Source organism: Narcine bancroftii, chromosome 9 (assembly GCF_036971445.1).
Source record: "Narcine bancroftii isolate sNarBan1 chromosome 9, sNarBan1.hap1, whole genome shotgun sequence".
Taxonomy (NCBI): domain Eukaryota; kingdom Metazoa; phylum Chordata; class Chondrichthyes; order Torpediniformes; family Narcinidae; genus Narcine; species Narcine bancroftii.
Window position 1 is genome coordinate 54,976,803 of NC_091477.1, and position 13,940 is coordinate 54,990,742.

The window sequence follows — 13,940 nt, forward strand, 5'->3', positions numbered from 1 at the left end:
ACCGCCAGCCCTCGCGGCTCCCCACCACCCCCCCCCGCCGCTGCCGCCGACACTCACATCAATTGCCGTACGCGCCGGCAACCAGACTCCTCGCAATCTTGCCGCTCCGCGCGTCCAAGAAACCACCCCCGGCCCGCCCCCCGCCAACGCGTGACGACGCGCGCTGCGGCGTGCTGACGTCACCGCGCCCCGCCTGGTGTGGCGCGAGGCCCGGCCGCCACCTCGGCTGCCGTTTCTTCCTCCTTGCAGCGTTCCCTCGGTGAGTAACCTCATCAGGCTGCGGGTGAGCTTCTACCTGCCCACGGTCTTGTGAAGGACGGGCCGGGCATTTTAAATGCAGCACGGTACAAGCCTACCAGCCCGTGTCCCCCAATTAACCTAGGACCCCCCCCCCCGGTACGTTTCAAACGGTGGGAGGAAACCGGAGCCCCCAGGGAAAACCCACGCAGACACGGGGGGAATGTCCCCGACTCCTTACAGGGAGTCTCGATCGCTGGCGCCGTAAAGGTGTTGGGCTGACTATGCCGCCCCTATGCCCATTGCCACATGTGGTGAGATTGTAGGGGGTGATTTCTGTACCTACCTGCAGGAAGACCACATGAGGGCTGACTCCACCTGGCCGGCTGTCAATCATGTGACCCGAATATCGACCTGAGCCAGCCCCCCCCCACCCCCACCTCGAGCCAGTTACACGGTAGCCACCAAAGCATGAACTGGTGTTCAGACTTTTACTGGAATAAAGCCTGTTGTACAGTCTTTTGAGTCGTCACTCCACATTACGTATTGTTCCTCGAAAAGTTCCTCCAGGCACGCACCTGCGACCACAAGTCCATCAGCAGATGTCAGCAGGGAACGTTGACCGTGCAGACACAGAGATCAGGACTCGGGGCGCTTCCCTGAGGGGACCGGCCAGGCCATCTGGTGGAATGCTTCATCGTCAGAACTCGCCAGAAGCAACAGAACCTGCACCTGGCCTGGCTGGCGGTCAGGACCTTACTGTGTGACCAAAATATCACCCCCAATGCATATGGCCCTCAACTCAACTGCCATACAGATGAGACAGTCGCCCACCTCTGCAGACTGGATTTGCTAAGAATGTGGAGAAGGATTCACCCACAGCAGCAGCACAAAAGAGGGCTTCACAAGCTGTTCCCAGCATTGCACACGGAACATCCAGAGTTGCTATAAGATCATTAACTCAGTGAAAAACACACATCAACCTGTCTGAAACATGTTTTCTTTGTTTGCTCAAAACATTAATCACCCAGCATATTTGCACATTCTAGGCACAGGAGTACATGCTGAGGGGCACACTGAGGCTTGGCGCAGCCAACACAAAGGTTTTGTCGAGAGGGAACATAGCCACTCTTTTCTGCGTCACTGCCTCCTGTCCAATACTCCTAGCCTGCTTCTCGCAACACACTGTCGGCCAAGCTTGGTACCTGCCTGCTTCCTTCCCAGTGTGGCTCATCCAGTCATGGCTCGAGACCCCTTGCTGCTGGCCATTGACCTTCCCTCCTGTTGTTTTCACATATGCTGGCCTGTAATTAAATTAACACACCTAATGGTAAAAACCGAGCAGCTGAAATGCAAAATCAGGGGAACTGGGCAGATTTATTTTCTTCATTTTGGGAGATGACATGGGCATGTGAATGACGGGATAGATGGTTGAGTGATGGAAACTTGGGGGAGGGTCACTGAGGGAGATGCAGGACATTTAAATTTAGACATACAACATGGTAACAGGCCCTTTCGGCTGACGAGTTCATGCTGCCCAATTTATACCCAATTAACCTACACCCCTGGTATGTTTCGAAATGTGGGAGGAAACTGGAGCCCCGGGAAAATGTACAAACGCCTTATAGATAGCGCGGGATTCAAACTCCAGTCCTGATTGCTAACCGCTTTGCCAACTGTGCTGCCCCCATCTGTGAAAACAAATGAAACAGTGTTGAAGTATACAGGGATGAAATGAATAGGTGCTGGTAATACTCAGCAGGTCAAGCAGAAGAAATAGGTCAAACCCTTTTTGTCAGAACTGAACAGGGTGTCTTTGAAAAGACCAGATTTGCATCAATATTGGCTGGGACGCAGATGAGAACTTTGCTCTTTTTTTCTGGAAAATGATACCTGGAATCTTAAATCCACCTCTCAGCATGTGTGAAACCTTTACTTAATGCCAAAAGACAGCAGCTGTCAGCCTCTGCATTGGAGTGCACTGCAGTCTGGATAAGTCTCTGGTGAGGCCACATAAGTTCTTTGGTGTCACTGCTCACTCAGACAAGTACCACTATATATATGGGTTTGGAAAGATGTAGACAAAATGCAGCTTCTCCAGAATGCCAGCTTGGTTAGCATGGACAAGTTGGGTTTATTGCTGTATGGTTCTTCCCAACTAGACGTCCTTTATTGAAGGAAATGACTGCTGAACTAAAAGCAGTGTGTGTACCATGCATAGCCCATACAATTCTCAGAGATAGACTTAAATTCATAAATAAATACCACAGGTAGCGATGGTAGAAAGATTCTAGTACAAGTCCAAGGACTGCTGACATGATGTGGAATGGACATCAGAGTGTTTCAGCTCTGATGCAACAAACACATCATGAATGTAAAGAACCTTGTGATGGTGGTGAATATATTTCTTGCCTTGAGAAATATGACAAAAGAGCAGGAAATTAATCTCAGGCCACAGATATCCATGAATGGATAGATCATCAGATTTTTGTCTTGCTTGCAAATATGAAGCAAAGATTGGTTTATGTCTTGCATGTCTATAATTGCTTTGCATGTCTATAATTTTTTTTTAAATTTTATACTCCAGTCCTGTCAATACCAACTCTAATATCATACCTTATCCAAACTGGCATTCTAGGCCATTTTATATCTTTAGTTTTTCCAGTGTCACCAATGATGCTATTTTTTTTTCGTGTTGTTAAAGTTAAGTTAAAGAAATCTAAAACAAAGCTAGAGGTGAGTTAGAAAGTTGAGATACTAGATCCCAGGCGAATTGATGTGTCAAAATGGTGGCTGTGAGTTCTCTGACAGATTTATTGCTTTGGCAGATATTGGACCAGAACATTCCTGTCATGCTGGTAATATTTTAATGCCATTTCTAGTTGGGTCTCATGAATGTACTTAATGCACAGACTCTTCTTCAGTGCCATTTATAATGTGAGATTAGCTTTTATGTTTTTTTTACAAGACTTGGCAACATCACAAGGGATACTTGCAAGAAACTGAGAACAGACATACCAGTACTGGTTACAGAATGGCAAGGTTAGTGTAGCGGTTAGTGCAACACCATAACACCACCAACGATCCACTGTTTGTACATACTCCCCATGACCTGCATGGATTTCTTCAGATGCTCTGGATTCCTCCCACCCTTCCAATGATTTATGACATTGGGGGCACAGTTTCAATGGCTGGAATTGATTTCTACCTAGTTGTAAAAAACAACTCCACCTCAGCACTTCTTCCACCATAAGGAATCTGTAGAACTTCACAGCACTCATCAATAAGAGCTTTGATGACTGGGCTGATAACATTTGAGAACATGGACACAGAGGAAAAGTATCAAAGGGGATATAGTGGCAAAAAATATTCCAATACCTTGTCCAAAAAGTTAAGCAAGGAGAGATTTCAGGCAAACATGTTCATACCTGGCACATTCTGAAAAGAAGCGTACATGTACAGATTTGTCAAACAGACATTATGCACATATGTGATCTCCTGCCTTATATTTGCGGATCCACTGGCACGGAGTTTCTGTCACAGTTAATGTTCTCACTTCTGGATGCTTTCAGACAGGAACTACAAACTTCTATATTTCACATTTTTATGTCTACTGCTACATTTCAAGAGATTTCAACATTCTTCTTTTGTAGAATTTTTTTAAATCACCAGCAATTGCCAGAGCATGCATGCACATTTGGTAACAATACTGGCTTCCTAGATATTTACTGCTTCAAAGACTGCATTTATGAGGGAAGCAGATAACTTCCCCAACAAGTCTGGAGTCAAGCAGGGTTACCTGCTCTCTCCTTTCTTATTTGTGTGCTGTATAGAGCCTATTGCTGAATCATTTGGGAAGGTCGAGGGCATAAGAAAAGTGACATTACCAGGCAGTGGAAGCAATCAAGTCAAGGCCTCCTTGTACATGGACAACATCGCAGTCTTCTGTTAAGACACACAATCAGTTTATTGACTGATTAGCATTTGGGGCCAGTTTAAGTCTGCATCAGACGCCGGGGTAAACTGGAAGAAGAGTGAGGCAATGCTTTTCAGGAACTGGTCTAATTATCTCTTCAGTCAGATCTGACTACCTGAAGATGTTGAGGTTCTGATTTGGAGGGGCAAAATTTTGCAACAAAAATTTGAGTGGATCACAAAATTCCACCAGAAGTTTGGTCTGGAAGAACAGGAAGAACCTAGTCATCATGTGCGAGGTGGTTTTGGTACTGCTGTGGCCTACTGTTCACCAGAGCAGTCTTCAGGCCACATAGGGATCCAATATGGAAAGGATCTGAAGGGTTCCATGTACAATAAGGGCAAGGGCATAGCCCTGATGACCACCTTCGTATGTAGCTGCATCAGGCTAAGTACAAGGGCACCAAGTACCATTATGTGCTGAGGTGTTTCGAAGGATGTTTGTGCAGCCTCATTGCTGCACAATGTTTCATTCAGTTGGACTTGTGCCACACCACCTATCAATCATGGAAGAGTTTTTCCAAACAAATGCCTTTGACCACAAGGCCCTTAGGCAGTGGTCAGCACAGAACTTCCTACAGATACTGAGAGACGAGAACTTGATGGTCACAGTGGGGTGGTTCCGAGCAGACAATCTAGGTCATCTGATGGAATACCTTATCGCACATGCTCACAAATAAACACCAGGACTTAGTCTGGCTGGCAGTGAGAGGTGCCCTCCCAGTCAGAAGCTTCCAGTGAGACCTGAATATCACCCCAATACTCATTGCCCTCAAATCAACTACATTGCTGATGAGACAGTCACCCACCTCTGTGCAGATAGGAGTTTGAGAAAAATGCTTGTCACAGTTCATCCTCAGAGCAGCGTAAAAGAGGACTTTCTGGTTAATGGGCAGTTCCTAGCAACAGTGATAAAGATCCAGAGCTATTGGAAGATCATCAGCATCAATGATGCACTTTGGTCTGCCAGAAACCTGTTGGTCTTTCAGCACATGGAAATGTTGGTGCAGCAATGCACATTCCAGGCTTCAGAACTATGCTGAGGGCCACACTGAGGCTTGGAGCCACTGACTCAGGGTATACTGTGGGGAAGGCATCGAGGGGCTAAGATAGAGGGGAAGCACCTCAAGCAACCTGATGGTGGGGGGAGGGGGAGGGCACACAGGGGAAAAAGGTAACAACAAGGTGCCAGAGTGGTGGCAATGGTATAAATAGAAATGATGTAACAATGTACAGTGATGGAAAAATATGGATATGAAACTAAAGGTGGTTGAATGGTTTTCCTTTTGTAAGTAATTCATTGTGAATAAAATGGTAAAAACAAAATACTATATGGCTGTTCAATGAATAAGACACTAATTCTTTGATGTGGAATGGTAGATTTTTGGACCTATTTGCTATATCCAACTCTGATTATTAAATTCCGACTGTTAACTTGAAAATGTAAGGTCGTGGCATGGTAGGCAACAGACTAGCATGAATTAGAGGTTGACTAGTGAAAGGAGTTCACTAGAGTTGACTAGTGAAAGCAAGGAGTAACAAGGCATTGATGCTGGGGTGTCAACCTTTTGCAGTTGACCCTTACTTATAATGTCCTGACATACAATATTTCAAAGTTACAATGGTTCTGTTCTCATGTTTTTCCGGCAAAATGTTGCATTTTTTTCAGTGAAATCTCACTTTTTGCAAAATCTCATGTTTTTCAGCAAAATATTGTGCTATTTGCCCGATTTCAACTTACAATAATTTCATCTTACACTGCGAGTCCCAGAACGGAACTTCATCATAAGTCTACTCTAAATATGGACGAAGGAACCATGACTGTTACATTTTCTGATGACATAAGGGTGGACTGATAAAGGAATTTATTAGAAGCATATAACGAGTGCAAGAAATATCGATAAATGATTGGGCAAAGTTCAACAAATGTAGAATAATGTGGGAAACTTTGAAATTGTCCATCTTGGCGGAATGAATAAACAAGTTATTCCTCGTGTCTACATGGGTTTTCCCTGGTGGCTCCAGTTCCTCCCACCATTTGAAACATATCAGGTGGTGTAGGTTAATTGGCTGTAAATGGGCTGGTACGGGCTTTTGGACCGAAATAGCCTATTACTGTCCTGTATGCCTTCATTTAAAAAAATTACTTATCACCTTAAGGTCATGCTGATAAGATCTGCATAGGATAAAATATCATGTGACATATCTGATAGTCAACAGCTGATAATGTTACCAGTTCAGGATGTACTAAAGTTTAAGGGTGCGAGAAATCAAACAGGATATGCATCCAGAAAGATAAATGGTTTTGTCTTATCACGATGCATTCTCTGCCTGTTAAAACTAATCTTTCTCAAGAATTAACACATTTTCCCACAATACTTCTGTTTAAAATTATTAAGGATAGGAAGGAACGGGTAAACTTCCCCTTGTAGTTGAGGGACCACGACCCCTTTATACAGAATTGTGAGGCTATATCAGATATGGTCCAGAGTTGTGTCTTTCTTTCATATTTTCCTCAGCCTAGCAATTTAGTCCAGATTTGCAAGGTAAATGACACCAAATATTTAGCAGCATCCACATGCATATAAGTAGCCATATCATTTTTCTTTCAGAATTTCTGTATCGTACTGAGAATGTGTTCCAAAATAAATATTGGGATCTTGGAGCAGGGAAAGGATTAAAAATAGTGTTTTTTAAAGAATAATTATCCAGCAAGTTTCCTATGTCTCTTTTTGGAACTATCACTTTCCCTCATGTTTCAGTATCAATCTTGAAAATTTCAATCCAATCACCTGTTAACCTAATAAAGTTCAGGCAATACAACCTGGTTTCTTTACAATCTTTTTGCAATTTTACATTGGATGTCCAAACATTCAAATAAATTTACTTTGCTTTCTCTCCAACATTAATATGTAAGATGTGCCGCTCATCTCAAAGTATTCTAAATAATATTGTTCTAGATGGACAAAGTTGAAACCTGGTTCAGGTTTGCCATGTTGCACTGAATTACAAATTGCTTATTTTTGCTTCAGTGAAAAGGTTTTCTGTTACAAGCTGAGAGTCGAGACTTTTATTTTTATAGGTGTCATTGGAAAAATTGACAAATGAATGCAGTCCTTCTCCTCCACATACTGAGAAAAGCTGTAATCGAAATACAGCTGATATGGTCTGGCAAAATAATCCATAGTTGATATAGATTAATAAAGGAAATCATATCAAAATAATCAAATCTACATATTCCCTGATACTTAATGCTTATGGTAGATTCTGAAGCTGTATTCTATCACAACAAGTAAAATATATTTTTGAGGAATGAAATCAACAATATTTAATTTGATATAATTGCATCCATTGGTATTTAGAGCTCGATAGAAGGCTTGCTGATGTGTGATGCCTTTTTTATTAACCAAATACCCCAACATTTTAATGTTGAGCAATTTTCAACCAATCTAGCAAAAGTGGTTCATTTTATCACTAAATCCCATTGCCCAGCTTGCTTGGGTATCCTTCTAATATGTTTTGCTCAGTGAAGCACCAAAATACTTTCCAACTTTTAACTAAATCCATATTATTTATTATTTTCCAAAATTTCTTCTTACATCATCTGTATTAAATGTCTTTCCTTCCTCTGTGCTTTTCGTTCTCACTTCAATTTCATTTCCTCTAATCTAACCATGTTTCCTCATTTAATTTTCCCATTAATATCTATAAATATTAAATGAATGCAGATGAGATCAATTATATCCCTAACTACCCTTGTGCAGTTGAATTGTTTGAGCTAAATCTTAAGAATAAGAACTTTTTTATAAAATGGTTTTGTATGCTTGTTATATTTGTAAGATCCGCATAGTTTAATCTCTGTTTGAATTAAAATCTGAGCACTGAAGATCCATTTCTTGTTTCAAAATTATGATTTCCCAGTTTTACTCCTGGAATTGTTTCTGCCACACATCTGCTCCACCATTTACTGTCTGTTTTGTCTACTGTGCCTTTGCAATTTTCATCACAATTTACCCTATCCCCAATTAGCCACTTGAACTTCTAATTGGAGTTCATCACCAATTGCAAATAAACATGACTTCATCAAAAAATCTCTCTGGAAAACAACTGTCCTCTATTTTAATAGAGGAGAGAATTGAGGGTTCAAATAAAGAGATCTATGAATGTGAAATGGTTGGTTGCTTGATTGAAATCTAAGGAAATACAGTAGAACATTTGATGTTAGGTTAATAAATAGAGGTGTAATTCCATTTGATTGTGAGTTATTTTATGATTTAATTTTATTTCCACTTTAAAACCAAATGTGTTTGATGTATGTTGATTTTTAAGGAGGCAGTAGGGTTATAACATCCAAGATGCAGAAATCAACTGTAACCTTATTAACCCTCAGGTAATGTAAAACAGAAGGCATGGTTGGAATTAAGTTAAAGATTTACAAAGGAATTTACATTCGACATACAACTGGCAAAATAAATTTAGTGCTGAAGATATACTGGATAAAATAATGCCTGGAATATGCACATAAAACCATGCACATACACAGCCAAGGAGAATGAATCTAACAGTGGACTTTTGTTGAACACACAGATTTTTACATGTTCAATACTTAAGAAGGGTGGTTGTTGATACTAGTGAGACATTCAACTCAATTCTTCCTCTACATTAGACTGTAGTTTCTGGAAGGATGTCCACACATAATTCATTTTATGAAAAGAAATAATCTCAGGATAATTTCCTTGCTCCCCATCTCCATTCTTCTGCCTCAGCTTACCCCGAAGGCAGTGGAAAACTTATGTATGTCTCCCAACATAAGGCTGCCTTCGTTCTTATGGCAAAGTTGGAATGTTGGAGCTGTGCTGAGGACACTCTCGAGTAGTGACATTGATGGTACATGATATACAAAGGTGTACACCTTGTAAGATCAGACAGGAGAGGCATATATGCGATCTATGTAGATCTTAAACTGCGAGATTTGCAATATGGAAGTCTTATTAATTAATTTTCATCAGTTGGCTTATTCGCATAATGTTAAAGAAATGGCAGTGGTGCCATTCTATTACTGATGAGGTAAGAGCCCCTTTTACACAGAATTTGAAAACAGGATATGATGGGTAATATATATTGTAGCGTGAATAAAAGCTCTCTCAACTGGAGGGAGAACAAACGCTTTTATTAGCTTCTAACTATGGGTAGGGTTACACAGTAGTCTTCGGTAGGGGGCAGAGCCAGCCATCAGCACAACACACTACCAGTGAATCCCAATTCACTGCATTCACCCCTTCCTGTAGAATTTAAGGTCTGTGAATGAAGACAGAGAACATGGGTTCAGAAAAAAAGTCAAAAAATATAGTTATTTACATATTTAAGCAGTCCGGGGATCTGGAGTGCCTTAGCTCTCCTTGGGTCTCCTGATCCCTTTGTGAGGGAGGAGAGGTGGGCTGGGTCTCTGGCCCAATGGTGCAGGGGGATGCACTTTCCTCCTAAACCGGATCCCCTGAGGCCCTGACTTAGCAGTGAGAATGAGCTCTGTGGCTCGCAGGGCACTTGAGGCAATGGGGCCCTCTGTTCTGGCAGGTGCCATGTCCCTGCCATCCGGGTACTCCCTGCCATCCGGGTACTCTACATTGGCGTGGGGCAGTTTCACCCTTTCCACCAGGGGGTCGGTCTTGCTTCTCCTCGTGTGCTTCCTGAGAAGGACTGGACCAGGAGTGATGAACCAGATTGGAAGTGTAGTTCCCGATGCTGACCTCCTTTTGAAATTGAATAGGAGCTATCAAAATAAGCTTTTTCCTTTTACTGTTAATAATCAGTTCTTGAAGATATGGAATCAGTTGGGGATTTAAAAAGTTGAAGATTGTTTTGAAGCAGGGAAATTTGTATCTTTTAATCGAATGAGGGAAAAATTTGAGGTTCCTAGTAACACTTTATTTTGTTAATATCATGTAAAAAAATTTTAATGGAAATGTTAGGCCATAGTTTAAAATTACCTAGAAAATCTGCCTTGGAGTTATGACTTACTAAAGGAGAAACAAATAAATTTATTTCCAAAATGTATAAGTTATTACAAAATAAAATGTCTAAACCAAATATTCATAAATCAAGATTAAAATGAGAAACTGATATGAATAGGAAGATAGATGAAAATGTTTGGAGAAATTTATGTAGTGATAATATAACTAAGGTTATAAATGTAAGATATAGATTAGTACAATATAATTTTTTACATCAATTACATTTAACCCCTCAAGAGTTAAAGAGATTTAATTTCTTCAGATTTATGTTTTAGATGTGGTGAAGAAATAGGTACTTTTTTTTCATTCAACTTGCACTTGTTCTAAGGTTAAGACCTTTTGGATACAAGTTGAATTATTTTTGAAAAAAGTATTAAAAGTTGAACTTACATTTGATCCAATGTTGTTTTTATTAGGAGATATTAAGATGATTGTTTTAAGATTAAGACAGACTATGTATCAAATTGAATTTTTATGTTTAGCTTTGGGTGTATCTAAGAAATGTTTGGCTATAACTTGGAAATCTGACTTAGTCTTGGGAATGCAAAGGTGGCATACTGAAATGAATTTTGTATCCCTCTTGAAAAGATCATGTATAATTTGAGGGATAAATATCATTTTTTTTGTCAAAGTATGTAGCCCATACTTAAAAATTCTTGGTTTGAAGATTTGATCTCTCAATCCATTCCAGTGCAGCATCTTGGTTTTCACAGTTGAATAGTTGAATATATATATATATATATATATATATATGATGATATCCTTTCTTTTTACTTTCTTTAGTGGGGAGGGAGAGGGAGGTGGGGGGGGGTGGTTTACTTATATATTTTCTGTATATGAATTTATTATAATCAATGTTATGGTTTTTTTTTTAAATTAACTAAAATATTCAAATAAAAATTGAATAGGAGCTTGTGAGGAGTAGCGTTGGTCATAGTACATAGTAGCGACTGGATAGAATGGAGCGCCAAAGGGAGGACTTACTGCTAGGGTAAATCTGGAAGACCTTTTGACTTCAGGGCCAGTTTGACAGCCTTCCAGACCATGCATTCTCCTTTTCAACCTGCCCGTTCCCCCCGGGGGTTGTAGCTAGTAGACCTGCTGGATGTGATGCCCCTCACTAGAAGGTACTGACATACCTCATCACTCATAAAGGATGAGCCACGGTTGCTATGATTATAGCTGGGATACCCGAACAGAGTGAAAATAGAGTCTAGGGCCTTTATGACTGATGAAGTGGACATATCTGGACATGGAATGGTGAACGGGAAGCGGGAGTACTCATCAATGATAGAGAGGAAGAAAATGTTCCCGTTTGTGGAGGGGAGAAGTCCCTTAAAATCAACACTGAGCCATTCGAAGGGCCTGGATGACTGGATCAGGTGCGCCTTTGCGGGGCAGTAGAAGTGCGGCTTGCACTCCGCAAATCCTGGTTATTTCCCTAATGTCTTCCATGGAGTAGGGCAGATTGCGTACCTTGACAAAATGAGCCATGCGGGTAACCCCTGGATGGTAGAGCTCATTATTGCAAAGACCGCAGTTGGCACAGCTTCCTCTAGAGCAGGGGTGTCAAACTCAAATTCACAGAGGGCCAAAATTAAAAACTTGGACTAAGTTGTGGGCCAAACTAAATATTTATTGAAAATTTTCAACATCTGCATGTTTTCTCTTCTTTCAAGATATGTAATGTTAAACTTTTTCTTATTAAAATAAATGTTTAATAATAGTTTTGGTTAAACTCTTTCCGGAAGAAGCATTAACAAATGAGAAATAAAATATTCAATAAATAACATTTCTCTATAGCCTTTAAACTCCTTTCAAATGTTTTTTTTTCACAAGCCAACAAATCAAAAAAATAACAACTTGCTTCAATGACAAACAGGTTTGTCTTTTAAAATGATGAACATATAATCTGCCTCCCACCTGTCTTGAAAGGTCCTGTTTTCTGTCTTTCGTTTGGCCATTTTTCATAAGGGGTTTATTACATGTGAGTTTGGCGACAGGTCACAGATGCTAATGAAAGTAAAGAGAGGAGGTGGGGGCGATTAATGGGCTGATGGGCCGGTGCCAACACATTTGCAAAGCATTCTGGGATTTGTAGTATTAGCTGTGCATGCGCTATACTGGCGCGGCGGCCACCGGGCCAGCTCCAATACATATTTGATATGATCTTGCGGGCCAAATATAATTATATTACGGGCCAAATTTGGCCCGCGGGCCTGAGTTTGACATGTGTGCTCTAGAGGGTCATTAAGAGCTCCTGGCCGATAGGCAGTCATAATTGTAGGTGGAGAGCTCAATCCTCCACCTAGCAATTTTGTCATTTTTTATTTTGTTCCTCTTGACATTATTAAACATGAATGTGACCAAGCACTGGTCAGTGAGGAGCATAAATTTCCTACCAGCCAGGTAGTGTCTCCAGAATCTCACGGCTTCTACAATGGCTTGACCCTCCTTTTCCACAGATGGGCTCCGGTGCTCTTCTTGTAATGTCCATGAAAAAAATGCAACTGGCCTGCCTGCCTGGTTGAGGGTAGCGGCTAGGGCTACGTCCGAAGTGTCGCTTTCCACTTGGAAAAGTACATTCATGTCTTCCGCATGCATGGCGGCTTTCACAATGTGATTCTGGAGATAATTAAAGGCTGTTTTGGCTTCAGCTCAGAGGGGGAAATTAGTGGCTTTTAAGAGAAGGCAAACCTTATCAATGAATTGAGGGATCCACTGGGCATAATATGAGAAAAAACCCCAGGCATCTCCTCAAAGCCTTTGTGGTCCTGAGAATGGGAAGCTCTAACAGGGGCCGCATCCTATCGGGATCAGGGCCAATTATGCCATTTTCCACCACGTAGCTAAGGATAACCAGATGTTTAGTCCTGAACACACACTTGTCAGAATTATAAGTGAGGTTCAGGGCTTTTGCCGCGTGGAGAAAGCTCTGGAGGTTGGTGCCATGGTCTTCCAAGGTATGGCCACAGATGGTGACGTTATTGAGGTAGGGGAAGGTAGTCTTCAACCCGTACTCATCCACCTTTCTGTCAATCTGCCTCTATAAGATAGAAACGCCATTAAGGATATTGAAGGGGACCCTCCAGAATTAATAGAGATGACCGTTAGCCTCAAAAGCCATATACAGATGGTCCTCGGAACGGATTGGCAACTGGTGATAAGCAGCTTTCAGATCAATGGTCGAATAGACCTGATACTGCGTAATATCATTCACCATGTCTGAAATTCGAGGGAGGTTGTATGCGTCCAGGACTGAGTACCGATTAATAGTTTGGCTATAGTCAAATACAACCCTGGAATTGTTTTCCCCTTTTACCACTACCACTTTGTGCTCTCCACGGGCTGGTGCTTGGTTTGATAATACCTTTGTCGAGCAGACATTGTGTTTCAGACTTTATGAAATCTTAGTCTGCTGCGCTGCACCACCTGCTTTTGGTAGCAATGGACTTGTAGCCCGAGGACAAATTTGGGAAGAGGTGGGGGGGGGGGGTGTTGTTGATATTCAGTGTGGAGAGGCTGCATGTGGGTTCTGATTTTAGGGGCCCTCTGTTCCAACCATTACAGGGAGGGGACCAGAATACTCCAAGGTCACGCTTTTAAAGTGATACTGGAAGTCCAGACCCAACAACACCAGAGCACACAATTCATCAAGAATATACAAGCAAAATTTACAGGATTCTCCCCCTTCAAACAATAGATGTACTATACAAT

General features: G+C 41.5%; 1 protein-coding gene and 2 long non-coding RNA genes across 7 annotated transcripts in view; 1 reads left to right on the forward strand and 2 right to left on the reverse strand.

Moving 5' to 3' along the window:
• The window catches only part of LOC138743655 (C-terminal-binding protein 1-like), a 147,830-nt gene extending 147,686 nt beyond the window's left edge, over positions 1-144 (reverse strand). For 4 of the 5 annotated variants that reach the window (XM_069899189.1, XM_069899188.1, XM_069899184.1 and 1 more), the window contains exon 1: positions 58-144. The gene's annotated coding sequence lies outside the window, so the exon portion shown is untranslated. The remainder of the gene's footprint in view (positions 1-57) is intronic. The other variant, XM_069899186.1, reaches the window with a different exon arrangement.
• On the forward strand, positions 108-6,208 carry LOC138743656 (uncharacterized). The gene is made up of 2 exons (XR_011344981.1): positions 108-259; positions 5,919-6,208. It is a non-coding gene; the product is annotated as an uncharacterized lncRNA (long non-coding RNA).
• LOC138743657 (uncharacterized) lies at positions 1,218-5,351 on the reverse strand. Its single transcript, XR_011344982.1, has 2 exons — positions 5,022-5,351; positions 1,218-1,541 (listed from the first exon to the last, which is right to left on the reverse strand). It is a non-coding gene; the product is annotated as an uncharacterized lncRNA (long non-coding RNA).
• Positions 6,209-13,940: the final 7,732 nt, after the last annotated feature.